At 44.1% G+C, this 20874-nt stretch overlaps 1 long non-coding RNA gene across 1 annotated transcript; it reads right to left on the bottom strand.

Annotated features, from left to right (window-relative positions):
• Positions 1–3433: 3433 nt before the first annotated feature.
• LOC120405000 lies at positions 3434–10736 on the bottom strand. The gene is made up of 2 exons (XR_005598309.1): positions 10555–10736; positions 3434–3752 (listed from the first exon to the last, which is right to left on the bottom strand). It is a non-coding gene; the product is annotated as an uncharacterized LOC120405000 (long non-coding RNA).
• Positions 10737–20874: the final 10138 nt, after the last annotated feature.

Genomic DNA, 20874 nt, shown 5'->3' on the forward strand with positions numbered 1-20874 from the left:
AGCCAACAAAAATGATTAGGGGGCTGGGGCACATGACTTATGAGGAGAGGCTGAGGGAACTGGGCTTATTTAGTCTGCAGAAGAGAAGAGTGAGGGGGGATTTGATGGCAGCCTTCAACTACCTGAAGAGGGGGTTCCAAAGAGGATGGAGCTCAGCTGTTCTCAGTGGTGGCAGATGACAGAACAAGGAGTAATGGTCTCAAGTTGCAGAGCGGGAGGTCTAGGTTGGATATTAGGAAACACTATTTAACTAGGAGGGTGGTGAAGCACTGGAATGGGTTACCTAGGGAGGTGGTGGAATCTCCTTCCTTAGAGGTTTTTAAGGCCCAGCTTGACAAAGCCCTGGCTGGGATGATTTACTTGGTGTTATTCCTGCTTTGAGCAGGGGATTGGACTAGATGACCTCCTGAGAGCTCTTCCAACCCTAATATTCTATGAGTCTATGAAGAAAAACAAAACGAAGATATTGAGTTGGTTTTTCTGCTTTTTTAAAGTTTAATGAATTCAATAAAGTGGGGCCAGGAGAATCTTGCTCAATTAGGTACGTAGAATTTGATATATAGGTCTATTTTTTTTCAAAAGCGATGAGAGATTTTTGGGGTGTTTTGATTTTTGGTTTGCCCAATTTAAAATGTCTTAGAGGGGCCTCATTTTCAGAAGTGCTGAGCTCTCATCTTATGAAAATGTAGCCCCTTTAAAGTCCCTCAGGTTGACCACCCAAAATCACATTTTTCAAAATGAAGACCGGGTATTATTTGACTGATACAGGGGCTGACAGATCAGAATCTCTGAGTTTTCCTCCCTAATGCAGAGTTTTCCTGTGAACCCTTTTCCCTCAGGCTTGTAATTTAAGGCAGGGAAGCAGTTCTCTCCTTTGTGACTGCTACTCTGAAACCTGACATTAGTTAGAAAGGGACCTGCCAGTGCCAGTTCTCCTGTAACAATGTACATAGGAGATCCAAAGGCTGGAAGTGGAACTAGACAAATTCAGACTGTTAAAAACTGCACCTTATTTTTAGTGAGGGTAATTAATCATTGTAATGCCTTATTTAGGGATGTGGTAGATTCTCCATCACGCAAAGTCATTAAATCAGGGATGGATGGCTTCCTAAGAGGAATGCTGTGGCTCAAACAGAAGTTTTGGGCTTGTTGCAGAGGTTACACGGGGAGGTTTTTTGGACTGTATTATGCAGGTCAGACTAGATCACAGTGATCCCTTCTGGCCTTAGAAGTCTGTGAACCTGACGTTCCTTCTCTGAGCCACCAGACCTTTACACAGATTACCAGAGAGCGGAAGGATGGTCTTCTGGTTAATGTCCTGGCCTGGAACACAAGAGGTCTGCCTTCAATTCCAGATCTCCCACACCTTGCCAGCGTGAGCCTGGGTGAGTCATGTTGGCCCTGGCCCTCCAGTTACTTTTGTACATGCTGAGCTGTAAGCGTGCAAGTGGTCCCATGCAAGTCAATGGACGTATTCGTATTCATGATATGCCAACACCTTGAATACTGCATGCCGTTTTGGTTACCCCACCTCAAAAACTATATATGGAATTGGAAAAGGTACAGAGAAAGGCAACAAAAATGATTAGGGGTATCAAACAGCTTCCGTATGAGGAGAGATTAATAAGACAGGAACTTTTCAGGTTAGAAAAGAGATGACTAAGGGGGGATATGATAGAGGTCTATAAAATCTTGACTGGAGTGGTGAAAATAAATAAGGAAGTGTTATTTAGCCCTTCACATAACACAAGAACTAGGGGTCACCATGGGCAGCAAGTATTAAACAAACAAAAGGACATATTTCTTCACATAACACACAGCCAGCCTGTGGAACTCTTTGCCAGAGGATGTTGTGAAGGCCAAGACTATAACAGGGTTCAAAAAAGAACTAGATAAATTCATGGAGGATAGGCCCATCCCAATGGCTGTTAGCCGGGATGGGCAGGGATGGTGTCCCTACCTCTGTTTGCCAGAAGCTGGGACTGGATGACAGGAGATGGATCACTTGATGATTCCTGTTCTGTTCATTCCCTCTGAAGCATTTGGCATTGGCCACTGTTGGCAGATAGGCTACTGGGCTAGATGGATCTTTCGTCTGACCCAGTCTGTCCGTTCTTAAGTTTCTTATGATTACTTGGCCCAGTTGCTACAGTTCTTCAAAACCACCCATACAATAATCCCGAACACACACAGCATCTCATCACAGCACATATCCCTCATTTGCCACCTGCACAAATCAACACACATCTCTCAGCACAATACACACATTCGCCCAGCTTCACTCTGACTTGCCATCAAACCACAAACTTGAGCAGCAGTGCCACAAGTCCATCGCTAGTTTGGATTGTAGGCTGTTTGCTCTCGTGTGTGTGTGTGTGTGTGTGTGTGTGTGTGTATACAGTATCAAGCACAATGAGACCATGATCTGAGTTGTTACTGTAATTTAAAAAACGATGAAAAGGGAAGCTGCTAATGATGATGGACCAAATTTGTCCTGTGTAGTTGTCCATTGTGGTTACTAGAGTTATGCCATGGATGAATTTGACCCAGGCACACCTCATGTAAACTTCAGATACCATTCTATTTAGAAACACTTCTGCTTGAATGTTATGCTCTTCCTTTCTCTTATTACGGCAGCCGTGGGGAGTGAAATCTCCATTACAATGTTGCTGACACACTTGCACTTGCAACTTCAGCTAAACTGCATTAATGAGACCATTCTTCCTTTGTTCTTTATTAACAATGACATGGCATGTTAAGGATCTTTTCCCCCGAGGAGTTCACTTCCCCCTAAGTTTATTCCTCACCTGAAATCATTTGGGATCTCTTTGGTTATTATGGAAAATAATGGCATGAGAAAGAAATGATTGGCATGTTGCATGTGGGATCATGGCTGAAGGTGGGGAAGCAACTCTTGAGAAATTAGAAACATGCTAATTTTCAAAGAGTTGGGAGAAAAGAGCCAGGGAAACATAATGCAGGAAATGTACAATCTGGAAGCAACATTTCAGCCCTCTAGAGTATGAAGACGATCTCAGCGCTGGGCCGTGAGGTTTAGTCAATGTGCTGTGACTGCTCCGTCTGTTTTGGCAAAATGGGTCATGACAAATGCCTTTGCTAATGATGGCCAGCATGACTCCAGTGCCTCGGTGCTACAATTTTTAGCTTTGATTTGTGAAGAGCAGTTATTATTGGAAGGTGGGTGGTTGTGTTTTGTTTTGTTTTTTGCTAGTGCTTTAGTTCATGAAATTACAATGAGAGAAGTGATTTTCTTCCTGCTCTGCTCATTAGAGGGATAATGAAAAAGTAAATTTCACTTGATGTGCACTTTCCCCCTCCGCCTCCTCTGCTCCACAACTCCACTCATGTGTATGGGGAATTAGGTATGTAATTGCCACGGCTGCTCCTGTGACACAGGAAATGGGAAACGATAAACTTGTGAATTTTTTAAAGTAAACGTTATGTAGAAATCATTAAGTTCTACCACAAATCTGGGTGCTGACTTCTGGGATGGATGGCAAAGCAGAAGGATAAGGACCATGCTTTGTTGATGCGCAGTTCTGAACCTCCAGCAGGTTTGTGGCTTGTTCTTTTCATAAAGCCCTGACAATGTACTTAGTTTGAATAGGGGCTAAGGGCTCATATCCGTGCCAGGAACAAAGAAGAGCAATTGGGTGTGAAAACCATTTGATGGTAAAGCTGAATGGCGATTGAATGAGGTCCATGTTGCGGGTGAGACTCCCACAGCAGCACTGAAACAATGAACAAGGAATTGCTTAGAGAGGCCTCTTTATTTAATAATATCTAGCTCTCGTAGGCAGTAGATCTCAAAGTACTTGATAAAGGAGTACCATCTCCATTTTTCAGAAGTATCAGAGGGGTAGCCGTGTTAATCTGGTTCTGTAAAATCAGCAAAGAATCCTGTGGCACCTTATAGACTAACAGACGTTTTGTAGCATGAGCTTTCGTGGGTGAATACCCACTTCTTCGGATGCAATTCTTCTTGCATCCGAAGAAGTGGGTATTCACCCACAAAAGCTCATGCTACAAAACGTCTGTTAGTCTATAAGGTGCCACAGGATTCTTTGCTGATTTTTCAGAAGGGGGAAACTGAGTCAGAGAGGTGAAGGGACTTGCCCAAGTTCACGCACCAGGCCAGTGGCTGAGTTGGGACTAGAACTCAGGTCTGCTGAATCCCAATCCTCTATCTCCTAAGCCACACTGCTATATGTGCAGATTATTTATTAACTGTTACTGTTTTTTATTTTCCTTTCTCTGTTTCAGAACTCAAGTGCATACTTAAATGCATTAAAATGCTCCTTCCACCAGGCTCTGAAAAGGGCAATTGCTTAGGGCCCTGACCAGCTCAAGGGGATCCCTAACTCACTTTTTATTATGTGTTGTGTGGTGGGGGCCCCAAAATATTCTTGTGCAGGGCCCCCAAGAGGCTAGCACCACCTCTGATGCTGACAGTTCAGGTTTCACTTACCATTTAAAGGGAATGTTTGGAATAAGCCTGAGCAAACTGGAGGGTTAACGTTCCCCTTGCTGTTTTTAAGACAGCTGTCGGATTGTAGCTGGCTTTTCAGGATTACAAAAGTGAACCAAGACAGCAAGAATTTACCAGCTCTCATTGCAGGAGTTGGGATTGTTGCATTCTCTGATTTGGTGAGAGAGCAGGCAGTGTCGTATGTTGTGATCAGCAGTAAGCATAGGTAGGGTGTCACAGTCCTTGGTCAGGCTGCCCCTTCTGAGACCATTTTCCTGTCTCCCGACTGCCTGCCTTCCAAGTAGCAGGCCCACACCTCTGCTTTTGTCAGGGGTGAGGTCCCACAATCCACCCACTCTCCAGTTGGGTCTGTGGGTTACCCTGGTAGCCAACCATGTTGCTTAGCACGTCCAATGGATCTGGCATCTGTCGTTTCTGCCAGGAATCCGTGGATTTTGACAGTGCGCAGAGACACAGGGAAAGCTTCTCCAACACTGTCGGATTTATTCTGCCATAAGGTTCACAGTGCCTACATAAGAGGATTTAAAACACTGAGGTTTCACTTCCATAGCTGGGAGCAGAATTTGGCCTGCAGTCTTGATTGCTTGATGGTACATGAGCCAACAAGACCCAACTTGACTTGCAGAGCCCAGGCTGGGTTTGGAGACCAGGCAGCGAGATAATGTATCATTTAATTTGTAACTGGAGCAGATTTGGGTTTGAAAATCAGTTAGCAATGCAACTGAACCTCCCAGTCCCATTTTACAGCCTTGCTGTCACAGGAGACAGGAGGCTCTGATTTTAAGACACATGTGCCTGTAACTTTTGGTTGGTGTTTTAACCAAGCTGCACCAAATATATCTAAATATGGGCACACTCTAACCAAGTCAGATCTGGATCAGGATGTTGGAATCCCCCAAAATCTGGGTCCTGTGGAAAAAACAGTGTGTCATCATGTAGTTAAAGACTATATTATAATACACGGGTGAGTGTGTTATAGGTCCCATTCTGTGTCAATCCACAGAGGATAGGATTTGTTACTGCTCTGTGCTACAGGTAACCCAGCAGTGAGTGTGTTTACACATGGACAAGGGAGCTGAATTCACGTTGCACAGGAAACCTTAATTCTGGCATTTCCTAACTTCTGAGACCTCGACTTGACAATCTTAATAATGTTTGTTCTCTCTCTCTCTCTCTCTCTCATTTCTTAGGTTTTAAAAACAGCAAACTGAAAAGAGTCTCTATCATGTGGCATCATATTGACACTCGCCTGGGTCATCAGCAAGGCAAAAACCTCTAGCTCCACCACACAGACTTCTGCCACTTGAGCCAAGGGAGTAACTGACAGCGGTAGCTGGTTGTCACCCTCTCTGGAGACCATCACTGGGATGGGGAGGGGGCACTTTGCCAGGGATTTCAGATATTTGCGGCAGCAGAGGCCAGTTGAGGCTCAGGAATCCTGGGTTCTGCTCCAGGCTCTGGAGGGGAGCGTGCTCTAGCAGACATGACCTATTTTGTCCTATTTTCCCCAACAGGTGAAATCTTCTGCCCTGTTGCCTCCAATCTGTCCCAGTCTTGCATGTACCCCACCACTGGCTCCTCGTCCCAGTCTCCACTCCTCAGGCTTCTCATCCCAGCTTCCTTGTCCAACCATTCTCACTTCCTCCCAGAGCACCCTACTCCTTGTTCCAGTCCTCCACTGGATCCTCATTTAACCTGTCTCCCCTGCACCCACTCACCTCCTTCCCCACCCCACTGGTGCTTGGTCCTAGTCTCCCCTCAGATCCTCCTCTAATTTCAGTCTGTCCCTGTCCCCCCACGGTAATACCTACTGGCTTCCAGTCCCCTGTTCATTTTACTCCATGGCTCCATCTCTTTGCCCAGCCAGTCCCCAGGCTCCTCCCACCCCAGCTCAAGGATCAGACTCCTCAGTCACCAAAGAACCCATGAAAAATAAAACCTGTGAAAGATCATCCTCGACCTCGAGGGATCGCCACTGCCCCTGTGGAGCAGAGGTAAGCTGAGAGGCATGTAATAGGATGGGACAAATACCAAGAAAAAAATAAATGTCTGGGGCATTCCTATTTCAAATATCTAATAATGCTCAAAGAAATGTAACAGTGCCAGCGCCTCTGTCTCGCTCCAAGATCACAAACTCCATTGATCCATGTGGCAGTTTCCATTTGTTGTATCCATTATAAATAATAACTCAATACATGAGTAATATGGTTCAATTAAGTTGAGACCTACTGTAACTTCTTGTAATACAAATCAGAAAATTATGACTCTATGGTATATTTAAAGTGTTAACCTTGTTCAGAATTGCACATTCTCAGGAATTCAATCAATCTATGAGTATTCTTTTCACATAAACTTCTCAAGGTCACTTATTCCCTAAGCTGCACTCTTATGCAATTTCTTCCCTTTAAGTACAGCAGAGAAAGTCAGTCACTGGTGGTTTAGTTAGAAAACTTTTTTGAGAGTTACAGTTCTTGCATTTTATTAACAAGGGCAGAACTGGAATGAATTTTTTTCATCACCTTGTGCTGCACAAATACTCCAAGTTTTTGGCTGTACCATTTTAACCTTTCCCGAGTGATTTAAAAACCCAGCTACCAGGATTTCACCAAGTATTGTACTGAATCTGCGTGGGTGCATATCTGTGTCTTCATAGTCTCAGTGTGTTAATTTTTTTTATACTGGCACCAAAAAGTTTAACATCACAATGGGAGCCTTGTCCTACATTTTCAAACACTCTTTCACTGAGAAACAAACGGGACTCTCATTCACTGGGACAATATGTGTTGATCTGGCATAATAACAGAGATGGGGGAGGACGATATTTTGATACTTTTCTCCCACATTCTTCTGTTGGTGCATTGGCCATTATTTTGTATTGCAAGACCAAAACATACTTCTGCCACTGCCCCTCCCCATAGACCTGTGAGGAGTACTGTAAGGGTCCGGTAAGGGGCTCGTCCTTCTCAGGTGCGGCGGGGAGCCAGGGCGCCTCCCTACAAGTACCTTTCTGTGTTCACCGAAGGAAGTGAAATGGACTTTGTCTGGGTTTATTATTTCAGAACTCTGCAACACACAGAAACTTACAACAGGTGAGTTTTGCCCACTGGTTAGTGGACTTTCATCATGTGCTTCAGAACCATTCCCAGCGCCCATCCCACTGTGTGCCAGGGTGCCTTCAGAGAGGTGGTATTGATTATTTCTGTAGCACCTAGGCCCCAGTCAGGGCCCTGGGTCCTGCTGTGCTCTGTGCTGTACACACACACACACACACACACACACACACACACACACACACACACACACACACACAATGAAGAAGACAGTCATGCTCCAAAGGGAGTACAGTCTAAACAGATGGTGAGAGGCAATAGGACAGAAACAAGTGCGGGGAGGACAAGGTGACATCCATAGTTGGTATAGAAGGCAGTAGTTCCAGCATGCCCGCTGCCTACTCCTGGAGAGACAAGCAAGCCAGATTTCAGTTCCGCCCTGCAGCTCTGATTGACGCTCTGCAAAATTGGACAGCAGAAAAATGTTTTTCCTTTTCAAACCTTTTCACTACTCCAGGAACTGGTGAATCTGCCCCAGACAAGAAAGGAATTGTGCTTGGCAACAGTTTTGTCAGACTAATTGAAAGCCAAAATGTTTGGTTCTGCTAAGAGCAAGTATAGATTTCCCTGGTGAATTTTCTCTCCCCACAGATGTTCTTTGGAGTTTGAACAAACTACTACATGATTAGGTTTTTCTGCACTTAAACACAGATACAGCCTCCTTCACCAAGCCCAGGAAGCTGGGTGGGCACTGAGAAAAGATGGTTAACATGGTCTTGTGACTACGGCAGTAGAATGAGATTCAGAAGATCTGGGTGCAGTGCCTAGTTCTGTCGTGTGGCCTGAGGCAGTCCCATCTATAAAACAGGGATAATAACTCTTTCGTTCTCAGGCTCTTCTACTTGTATTGCAAAGTCTTCAGGGCAGGGGCTGTCTCTTACTGTGTAGTGTCTAATTCACTGGGGTCCCCATCTTGATTGGGGCCTCCAAAGGTATGTCGACACTGCAATAAAACATCTGCAGCTGGCCCATGTCAGCTGACTCAGGCTCACGAGGCTTGGGTTGAAGGGCTATAAAATTGCAGTTAGATGTCTGGACTCGGGCTGCAGCCCAGGTTCTGGGCCCTTGGTACCAGGGCCAGATGGTATTCACTCAAGAGTTCTGAAGGAACTCAAATATGAAATTGCAAAACCACTAACTGTTGTATGTAATCTATCACTTAAATCAGCTTCTGTACCAGATGACTGGAGGATCGGTAAAGTGACACCAATTTTAAAAAAAGGCTCCACAGATGATCCTGGCAATTATAGGCCAGTAAGTCTAACTTCAGTACCAGGCAAATTGGTTTAAACTATAGTAAAGAACAGAATTATCAGACACAGAGATGAACACGGTTTGTTGGGAAAGAGTCAAAACAGCTTTTGTAAAGGGAAGTAATACCTCACCAATCTATTAGAATTCTTTGAGAGAGTCAATAAACATGTGGACCAGGGTGATTGGGTGGACATAGTGTACTTGGACTTTCAGAAAGCCTTTGACAGGGTCCCTCACCAAAGGCTTTTAAGCAAACTAAGTTGTCATGGGATAAGATGGAATGTCCTCTCATGGATCAGTAACTGGTTAAAAGACAGACAAGAAAGGGTAGGAATAAATGGTCAGTTTTCAGAAAGGAAGGAGATAAATAGTGGGGTCCTCCAGGGATCTGTACTGGGATCAGTGCTGTGGCCAAGTTTGCAGACAATACAAAATAACTATCTTGAGTAAAGTCCAAAGCAGACTGTGAAGAGTTACAAAGGGATCTTACAAAACTGGGTGATTCGGCAACAAAATGGCAGATGAAATTCAGTGTTGATAAATGCAAAGTAATGCACCTAGGAAAACATAATCCCAGCTATCCATACAAAATGATGGGGTCTAAATTAGCTGTTATGACTCAAGAAAGATCTTGGAGTCATTGTGGATAGTTCTCTGAAAACATCCAAGCAATATGTAAAGCCCATCAAAAAAGCAAACAGAATGTTAGAAAACATTAGGAAAGGGATAGAGAAGGCAGAAAATATCATAATGCCACTATATAAATCCATCATATACGCATGTCTTGAATACTGTGTGCAGTTCTGGTCACCCCATCTCAAAAAAGATATATTAGAAATGGAAAAAGCACAGACAAAGGCAACAAAAATGATTAAGGGTATGGAACAGCTTTTGTATGAGGAGAGATTAATAACACTGGGACTGTTCATCTTGGAAAAGATATGGCTAAGAGGGGGGGTATGATAGAGGTCTATAAAATCCTGAATGGTGTGGAGAAAGTATATGAGGAAGATGTTGTTTACTCCTTCCCATAACAGAAGAACCAAGGGTCATCCAATGACATAAATAGGTAGCAGGTTTAAATCAAACAAATGGAAGTATTTCTTCACAAAATGCACAATCAACCTGTGGAACTCATTGCCAAGGGATGTTGTGGAGCCAATAGTATAATAAGTGTGTTCAAAAAAGAATTAGATAAGTTCATGGAGGCTAGGTCCACCAATGGCTATTAGCCAAGATGGTCAGGGAGGCAATCCCATGCTCTGAGTGTCTGTAAGCCTCTGACTGCCAGATGCTGTGACTGGACATCAGGGAATGAATCACTCGGTAATTGCCCTGTTCTGTTCATTTGCTTTAATCTTCTGGCACCAGCTACTGTTGGAAGACGATACTGGGCCATTGTTCTGACCCAGTATGGCCATTCTTATTTCTTGTGTTGTATAGGGGATGCACCCGCTCACACATCCTGCTCGTCCTTGTGAAGTAGCATCACATAAGTCCTGCTGCCAGGGACCCTCTAGAACTGCTGAGGTGGAGCCAGGATTTGCCCCTTATAAACATGACGTTGGAACTGTAGCTTCCCTTTCCTTACACTAGCTCTGCTTCCTGACATGTCCCCGGTGCACATGTGCTTCTCCATTGCACAGGCACAGATCGCGCCCTGACTTTGCAAACACTCACCATGGTTTGGTTTGTCACCAGTGATCCTTCCCACTGACATAGTCCCCTATGAATTGTCAATGGGTGAGTCGGCTGCTGCTCAGTCATTGCTGAAAAACAAAATTTCCTGTTTGATGTGATGTGTGATGCCTTTTCCGTTGAGAAATCCCCATTAATAGGTAAACTGATGGGGGGTAAACTAGCCAGACTTGCCTTCCATAGCTAGAGAATGGCCCAGACACCAGACATTCTATCAGCAGCACTTGTTGCTATGGCTCCTGTACAGCTTACGGTATTCTTTGGAGAAAAGCTTCGTTTAAAAGATTCCAATAATACAGCATGTAAAGAAACTTGGAGCCCCTGAGATTTGAAAACCATTAATCATGCTGAATTAAGACAGTTAATCAAGTCTCAGAAACTGACAAAAGATTGTCCCTGAGGCTTTTTACCTTGAGTATCTTTAGAAAATGATAGTTTCAGCTTTCCACTTGACTACTTCCATAAGTTAATTCATTTTCTTCAGAAGCAGCTCAAGGTCAGCCATTATGATTGTGTCAGCTTTAAATGATGCTTTACCTCGCTCATGTTAAGCTCGAGTTCTGCTATTGTGACTGATACTGATAGTTTTGTTGTCAAGGAGATGCCATCGGGTACTCTGGTAGGAGGTTAACTAAGGGGAAAGAGCTCATGTTGCAGACCTCAATTTGTCTTCATTTAAAAAACCAAATATTTCAGTCACTGAAGCTACCAAATGAAATATTATCTGCAATAATGGAGAATGTTAATATGGACTGGGAATATACAGAAGGCTTGGGCTACGGTCATGCTATCTCATTCTGAATACAGATAAAAACTAATTTTGTTAATCTTTCCCCATTACATAATGTTTGTAATTAATTTTAAATTGAATTGCCCTGTAGTCTAATTTTTCCCCTTTGAGTCTCTGTTGCTTTCACTTTTAGCAAGTCCCTCCAGTGAAGTTAATGACCGTGAGCCAAATTCTCCTCTCAGTTCCATCACGTACCTTGGTTTTAGCTCTGTCTAACTGTGGCGCTTGAGATCCCATATACATAACTTAAGAGTAGTTTGCTAAATGTCTTCATGGTCAAAGTTTAGATTAGGAAAGTGTCTCACGAGCCTGCTGCTAGAGACTTTCCTCATAACCTAATGCGTACATTTCCTAAAGGTAAATGCTGATAAATGTCAATTTCACCATACGCCCACAAACCAATGAAAAAATATTTCAGTTGATAATAATTGAATTTACAGAATTTCTCCAAAATAATTCCGAGAGCAGATCTTTTAGAAAAACATCCCAATTTAATTTAAATATCCACCATGACCCTTGGCAAATTATTCCAATGGTTAATTACTTTCACTGTCAAACATTTATGCCTTATCAATAGTCTGAGTTTATCTAGTTTCAACTTCCAGCCACTGGATCAGATCTTTCTCTGCTAGATTGAAGAGCCCATTCTTAAATATTTGTTCCCCAAGTAGATACTTGTAGACTGTAGTCAAGTTATCCTTAACCTTTTCCTTGTGAAGCTAGATTGAACTCCTTGAATCTATTTTGATGAGGCATGTTTTCTAATCCTTTAGTCATTCCCACTCCAAGTTTTCAACATCCTTCTTGAATTGTGGGCACCAGAACTGGATTTAACATTCCAGCAGCAGTCACCCCAGTGCCAAATATAGAGGTAAAATAACCATTTTATTCTTACTCAAGATTCCCCTGTTTATGTATCCTAGGATCACATTAGCTCTTTTGGCCACAGTGTCACACTGGGAGCGCATGTTCAAGTGATTATCCACTATGACCTCCAAATCTTTTTCAAAGTCACTACTTCCCAGGATAGAGTCCCCCAATCCTGTACTTATGGTCTACGTTCTTTTTCCCTGGATGTACATTTACATTTATCCACATGAAAATGCATGTGGTTTATATAAGCCCAGTTTTCCAAGTGATCTAGATTGTTCATTATTTACCATTCCCTCAATTTTTATGTCATCTGAAAACTTTTTCAGTGATTTTATGGTTTTCTTCCAGGTCATTGATAAAAAATATGAAATACCAAACTGCCAAGAACCAATCCCTGCAGGACCCCGCTGGAAATAGACCCACTCAATGATGATTCCCTGTTTACAGTTAGCCAGTTTTTAATCCACTTAATGTGTGCTGTGTTAGTTTTAAATCATTCTAGTTTTGTAATCAAAATGTTGTGCTGTACCAAGTGAAACGCCAAAGAAGTCTAAGTCTATTACATCAACACTATTACCTTTATCAACCAAATTTGTAAAAAATATATATATCATATTAGTATGACAGGATCTATTTTCCATAAACCCCTGTTGATTGACATTAATTACATTACCTTCCTTTAATTCTTGATTAATCAAGTCCCATATCAGCTGCTCCGTTATCTTGTCTGGGATTGATGTCAGGCTAACAGGCCTATAATCACCTGAGTCATCCTGTTTACCTCCCGCACCCCCACCTGTCCAGGTATGTGAAAATAACAGAGAGATGGGAAGTGTAATATGTATGGAAACAACTCTATTAACTGGGGTGGGGGAGAGGAGGATAAACTTCCTTATGGGTTTGACAAAACAGGAGAAATAAAGTGAAGTAACTGCCATCACATACTGAACAGTGTTAAAACAGTCCCTCCTCCCCAACCCTGCCCCCAGTACCAGGACCCCTATAAACCACAGGGATACTCATGATTTACAGCTGGCAGGTGCCCTTATCTCTGCACACAACAGGGGTCACAAGAAACCAGTTGTAAAAGCACCTTCCAAACCCTTTATCAGCTGTTCTCAGGGTCCTTCATGAACTGAGTAATCCCCCTAAACTGCAGTCTGTCTAACAGTTGTGAACATTAACACAAAAGCAAAGAACAATAAGTGCAATTTAACTGGGCAGATGCCCTCCACAGAACAATTGCAAACCAAAAGGTGTTATACCTGCAGAGGCACCCTACCCAAATTACCCATAATGAGTCATTACCTAAAACGACTGCATGATGAATGTCAAAAGCCACTGCTCTCCTGAAACCAGGGAAAGATCCACATAATGTTGCTAGCGTCAACTGATATCTCTGTTGTGTGCGCGTCATTCAAGGTGCTGGAGCATCTCATTCTTCAGTGCATCTCCCCAGAAGTGGAGTCAATACTCAGATTCTAGCAAGCAGGCTTTCAGAGAGGTTGGATCCCCTGCAATCAGGTACTAACTCTGACAACATTATTTGAAAAAGGTTTTCAGGAAAAATGAAGACGGCAACCATATTTCTGAGAGCAGCACATGACACAGTCTAGCACACAGGGCTCTAAGTCAAAGTGTCAGGAGTACTCCCAGCATGGGTAGTCAACATTGTAGACTTTCTTCTCTGCAACAGACATTTCCAAGTGCATGCAGGAGACAGGGTTAGCGTGTGGAAAAGACAATGGTCTACTCCAGGGCACTTGATAATTACCTGTTCTGTTAATTCCTTCTGAAGCACCTGGCATTGGCCACTATCGGAAGACAGGATACTGGGCTCAATGGACAATTGGTCTGACCATCGTCATGGTATGGCCGTTCTTATGTTCTCTGTGCTGGCACCAATGCTTTCCAACCTGTACACAAATGACCTCCCACTTACCCGGTCCTGCAAGTTCTCATAGGCAGATGACATTTGCTTAGGTGTTCAAGCACACTTGTTCCCAGAACTTGAAGATGCCCTAAATGCTGACTTGATTAACATGGCCCTATACTGGAGTGGGTGGCCTTTACAACCAAGGTGACCGAGACAGTTTTGAGTGTGTTCCATCGTTACGACACCAGAGCAGCCCAATAACTGAATATCTTTCTCAATGGACATCACTTGAAACATGAATCCTACCCAGTCTACCTAGATAGATCTCTCACATATTTTCATCACCTGAAGAAAACGGAGGTGAGGTCATGTAACAGCCTTATAAGTAAATTGGCTGACACTTGAGGGGGAGCAAATGCTCAAACTCTCTGATCCTCCATTTTAGCCTCCTGTTACTCTGCAGCACAATACTGTGCTCTGGTCTGGCTCCATTTGTATCGCCTCAAGTCTGTTGACACACAACTATATTCCACCATGCACATTGTAACTGGGATGACACGACCCACACTATTACGTGGCTCCGCCATGTTAAGCAACATCTCTTCCCAATGCATCTATTGTGAAGATGCTACAGCCAGAATGGTTGAGACGATCAGAGCAAACCCGAACCTACCACTATACACAGACCTCTTTGACCACTCAAGAGAGTGTTATTGAGGCACCAGTTTTGCCTTACCCAGATTTCTCTGCGATGTCAATATGGTCCGCAGCTGATGTGAGAAACCGGTCTCTTACAACTGACCTCACCACGTGCGTACCCGGCTTTGATCTGCCATGTCACTCATGGTCCCTTCTGAACCGATTTCGAGTGGGCCAGGCTCCATGCGCAGTCAGCTTTACCCCTGGAGACAATGAGAGGATCCCACGTGTGGCTGTGACCAAAGACAGACAAGGTCTCACATCACTGACAGCTGCCTTCTGATGCGATTGGATGGTGGTCTGAGGGCTCTGCATTTCAGGGATAAGGCTGCCACAAATTGACTAGGCAACGTCTGCATCCAATAAGAAGAGGACCTAGACAACCTGCTAATGACCTTCAGGGGGGCTTGGGGTGGGGACTGTGTGTTGAAACACAAGTGAGTGGGAATGTTCCCTGTTGCGTTTTTACAGCAGTTAGGTGGGGTGTGGTGCTTTCTTTGGGACCAGGCTGAGGTCACCCTCTGCCTGTCCGCTGTTCCAAGATGGGGGCACAAATTACATCCCTGATTTCCATGGCCTGCTGGGAATCCCCACCAGTCTGAACATTCACTGTACCAGGATGTCTGTAAAGACTTTGCAAGCCAGTCCTGTCCTATGGCCACTCTGTCATAAAGTCTCATCAATTTATGAAGGACACAGCAGGTCACATAATGCGGATAGCATTGGGTGCATTGGCATCCAACCAGGTGCATTGGCATTTCCAGCGAGCCTTCAGCCATCCAAAGGCATGCTCCACTACCATCCTTCAGATGCTTAGTTTGAAGTTGAGTTCCTGTTTTGCTGGGTCATTAATGTTGGGGTAGGGTTTCATTAGGCAGGGTAGGAGTGGGTATGCGGGGCCCTCTAGAATAACTGAGGGCATGGAGACACCATACAGAACCATGTTGTTTCTGGGGAATAAAGTCCCTTCCTCCCCACTTCAAATCTTGATCTCCTCAGCCCCCTGGCATCATGAACCTTTTCTGTGTGGCTGTGTAGTGGGGTGGTCACCCTGCTGTGGCCCAGAAGGGGTTAAAGCAGCCCTGGGAGAGGGCTGTGGCAGGGGAAAAGCTGGGATGATTGGGAAAGCAGCCACAGCTGTAGCCAGTGCAATCAGGGCCCAGCTGGCCCTTATAAGAGAGCCACTGGATCAAACCTTTCTCTGCTAGATTGAAGAGCCCATTCTTAAATATTTGTTCCCCAAGTAGATACTTGTGGTGGGCTGGAAGGAAGACACACTTTCTCTAGCTTCCTAGAGAGAGAAGGACCTGGCTGCCTGGGAAGCTGAGAAGGGTATCTAGGGTGGAGCAGGGCTGGGGAAGGGCAGAGGGAGCTGGGGAGCTCCAGCCTAGCAAAACCCCAGGCTGGAGGCTGAGTTAAGGGCCCACAAAAGGGTACTAGGGCTGCAGGGGGCAGCCCAGATATCGGCAGAGGCAGCTGGTCCAAACCCCCCTTGCCGATGATGAGTGGTTCACAGGCTGCCGTCTGCCCCAGGGAGCGGGAGCTAGATGATGACTGGCAGTAGCCACTGAGGCAAGGTGAGGATAGGGGGTTGGGGGTTCCCCTAGGTGGGGAGACCCAGATTGTGGGTTACTGCGGGGGCAGAATCCTGACATAGAAGGGCACCGGGATCTGGGAGGGACATGGGGGCCAGCGGCAGGAGAGACACCGGCCTGCTATAATTTCTGGAACTTTGGTGATGGCCACCACCAAGGGTGGATGAGAGTGTTGATAGCTCTGCACACCTGCACCACCAAGACCTTGACAGTGGACTTCCCCACCCCTAAGTGGTTTGTGACTGATTGGTAGCTGTCTGGTTTTGCCAGCTTCCAGAGGGCAAAAGCAACCTGCTTCTACATCAGTATGGATCGCCGGAATCAAGTATTCTGCTGCGGTAGGGTTGGGACCAGCTCCTCACAGAACTCTGTGAACATCTGCTTCCTCATTCTGAAGTTCTGTAGCCAGTGGTCATAATCGTGATGTGATCCCACCACACTGGTTCTCCTAGCTCAGAAGCAGTGTTCCCCCATGGATATATAGTCATGACACTGGCAGTCTCCTACATCTCTGTGTCCTGGGGCATCAACGGATCAGTCAATATCCCAGTCACCAGACGTGGGCTTGTTAGAAAAGTCTGAGTCCATTCACCCAAGATTCTCACTGGTCATGTAACGCAACACACACACCAGTGCTTAATTTGTAATGAAAAAGGTGCAGGGACTGAAGCAATTTTTTTACTTTCATAATGGATGCAGCAAGCCCAGAGGTGCCGTGCTATGAACTGCCAAGCTTAGAGGTGCCGGTGTTCAGCCTGGCAAAAATTAAGTGCTGGCATGCACATTTGTCCTGCATGAGGGAGAAGGAGCAGAACCACATCATTGGTCACTTGCTTTGTCTTCCACCAAGGTGGGCAGGCGCGAGGGGTGAGCGGGAACTGCTGTTGCCAAATGTATCTACACCAATGCACATCAACGTGGATCCTAGAGCATCTATCCAGGCTGAATCTCCACTCTGGCACTTGGAGCTGATAGCTGTGTAAACTAGCTTGGCGTTTGGTCTATTCTGGTAAAATCTATTTTTTATGGCCCAGCAATAAAGACAAGAAAAGGTGAGCTTTGTGGGGGCCTGCAAGGATTTTAAAAATTAATACTGGCCACTCCAGGCTTGTATTAAACTCCCAAGGTTACAGCTTCTCTCTGACCTTGGCTTGGTAAACGCTGCCACCACCCAAATGCAAAAGGCCCCCTTAGGCCCAGGAAGGTGCACTTTGGAATTCCTCCCTGTGGGGTACCCTCAAGCCTTTCACACCCCACCCCACCCCGGGAAGAGCTGAGAAAGAAAACAAAGGAAATTAGCTGTTGCTACCAGCTAATCAAACAACATGCACAAACCTCTTTGGACACCAAAAATTGAATTCTGTTCTTAAAAAAGGTAAAATTTATTAAAAACAAAAAAGAAAGAAAATACATCTGGAACTTAGGCTTTTGCTAGATTTTAAAAGAGCAATTCCAAAAATTAAGCACCCGAAATAGCTTTCTTGGGGATTCAGCTTAAAGGTTACAAGCAAACAAAAGCCTCTGGGGTTAGCACAGAGGAGTCCATTAGCCATAAGAAATATGCAGAAATAACCCTAATCGTGTCTTTCTAAACATTCCTGATCTACTTACACATTTGGGAGTTCCAGATAAGTACTAGATATGAGCTGATGATTTATGATCATACCTGGCTTAAAGCTGCTTACAGCATTGCTGCTCTGTGTCTCTGCTCTCTGGAGAATAACCACAGACACAAAGGGAAAGCTGCTTTCTAACCTTCCCATTGGCTCTTTTGGTCAGGTTCCCTTTTCTTTACTTGGGGGACTTTGTTAACCCTTTACAAGTAAAGCAAGCAGAGGACTGCCACCAAGAGGGAATTTATACCTAACTGCCTGGCTGGGTGTCCATAAAAGGGAGTTATCCCCCCCCCTTCATTTATCACCACATCTCCTGTGATGCACAGGACTGTGGGATGCCACCCCTGCAATGCTAGCACTAACCTTGCTAAAAGGCAGTGTGGACACATGTACTTCTGGGTACTTACAGCACAGCATAGTTGGACACTCAGCATAGATATGGGGTAAATACACGAGCATATACACGACCCTCTACCCAAGTATGCACACCAGTATAGACGTAGCTATAGATACACACACATACAAACTCAAGATTATTACAAAAGCTTTAATGGAAGGGTAACAGTTTCACTTAAGAATAAAACCCAGTGAATTTCCAGGTAGAGCTAGTTGGAATTATTTTTCCCACTGAAAAATTAGACAAAAATGAACAAAAAGTTTTTGTCAAAATTTTCAATAAAAAATATGTACTTTCTGTTAAGACACTGAAAAATTAAAATTTTTGAGCAAAACCTGAAAATTTTGATTCAGAAAGGCCACTGCAGTGCCTCATGCTCTCATTCTCTCTTTTATATGTGGGTTACTGGCTTGAATAGAAACCCATGATGCACCACAGTCTCTCCTCTTGCTGTGAGGCCAAGGTGTATCATGGGAAGCACATGGCTGTGATGCATTATGGGAGATGTAGTTTGGCTGGGGAACTTAGCCTATGGAGAAGAATGGTGGAATGAAGGATCCTAACTACAGCTCCAATGAGATACTGTGGCACCATTTCCAAATCAACATTTTTTTTTAAGTTTTGACCAAAATTTTTCTATGTTCAGCCCCCAACCAAAAATGTTTCAGATTTTGAGTGTTTAGTTTTTTGATGGAAAGTTGAAAGTTTCCTCAGAAAGCAGACACTTTAATGAGAATTTTCATTGGTTGAAAATAAGTTGCTCTTTGAAAAACAGTTTCAACGGAATATTATTTTCATCCAGCCCTACTCCCATGTTAAGGGTGGAATTCCAGACTCACCTTACCTCTTTGGCCAAGGTTTTCCCGAGTTCTCCAAACAGTGCATGATCACCACAGCAAGAGGCATGGTAAGGTAAATTAAGGATGCAGCTTCAGTTCTAACTCTCAATTTCCTGTCCTTCACTGATCTGCAGCAGACCCTTAAAGTTAATTAGCATCAGTTTTTCTGTGCATATCCCTTGCATAGGGGCTCCATTAATCTAAGAATGACTTTGACTCATTTTATTTTAAATTACTATAATTTCTCTCTGAATAGTGCAGCTGATATCTGTGTAAACTAGCTTGGAGTTTGGTCTATTCTGGTAAAATCTTTTTTTTTATGGCACAAAAATAAAGGCAAGAAAAGGTGAGCCTTGTATATCTGTGTACTAATATTGTTCTCAAATACCACAAGTGACCATGGGTTGGATCTGAGCCTACATTTCCCTATCAAACCAAGAGCAGCTGTCTGCATCCCACCATTGTCTCCTAGTTGTCTTGTGCTCCCATGTCTGTCTGTATCTAGCTGTTATCTCTCATCTTTTATTTAGGTCATAAGTTCTTTTCTTTATTTGTGCACACAGTGTTGGGCAGAATGGGGACCCAGTCTGTGACTGGGGCTTTTAGGCACGACCACAATATAAATAATAAGAAGGTGATAAGAAATTAAAAATGTGTAAAGCTTTGCAGGCTATTTCAGGAGACCCTGAATCACATTCAGCCATGGCTTATCATTTTGTATCTGCAAAGGGGTCTGTGTCAGAATGCTTCAGTAAATTGGACAGAGAGATGAAAAATGCATCAGCCCATTGGGATCACCTTTCCAGCTGCATGTACAAACTCAAGGCTTGAATGTGCGGATGGCTGTGTGCGCAAAATTTACATAAAATGGCTGAAACTTGGCCTGGAAGTTACCATACAGTGAAGCCAAATACTCATGTTCATGTATCCTGTGCAGCCCCAACTCCAGTCTCAACATACCCAGCATCACTTTGGCCATGAGTAAATTTAGGCTGGAAATTAGTAGTTTTCTAATTACCAGAGGAGTGAGGTTATAGAATGGCCTTCCAATGGGAGGAGTGGGAGCAAATAACCTAATTGGGTTTAAGATAGAGCTTGATAAGTGCATGAACGAGATGATATAATGGGTTTGCCTGCGATAGCAACAAGGTTGGACTCACGGACCCAGGAGGTCCCTCCTAGTCCTATGCTCACAAAGAACCTCACCAGTTCTGATTCTCCAGGGGCTGCAGGGAAAGGGCAGGATTTGCCAGCACATGACCTCAGTAGCAACGCTGAAGAAAAGCATGTTGTTTTTAAAGACGCTGCCTCTGTATATACTGTCTCTGTAAGATGGCAGATGCTGTGCACAAGGGATACTATGTACTGTATTTTGGTTGACTATGTAAGAGTACATGGGGATGTGAAAGTTGTGACTACATTTCTTAGTCTTCATGTTACAATGGCATGACAGAGGAAATAATGGGGAGAGGGATAAATGGTTTTGGTGGATGGATTTTGTAGACCTTAAACTTCTGATGTGCATCATTCTTCAATGTGCTGTGTTCATTAATATCCCAGAGAGGAATAATGCAACACCACCGTCCTGTGATTATTTTGGTGATTAAGGAGCTTCAT

This window comes from Mauremys reevesii, linkage group 4 (genome assembly GCF_016161935.1).
Source record: "Mauremys reevesii isolate NIE-2019 linkage group 4, ASM1616193v1, whole genome shotgun sequence".
Taxonomy (NCBI): domain Eukaryota; kingdom Metazoa; phylum Chordata; order Testudines; family Geoemydidae; genus Mauremys; species Mauremys reevesii.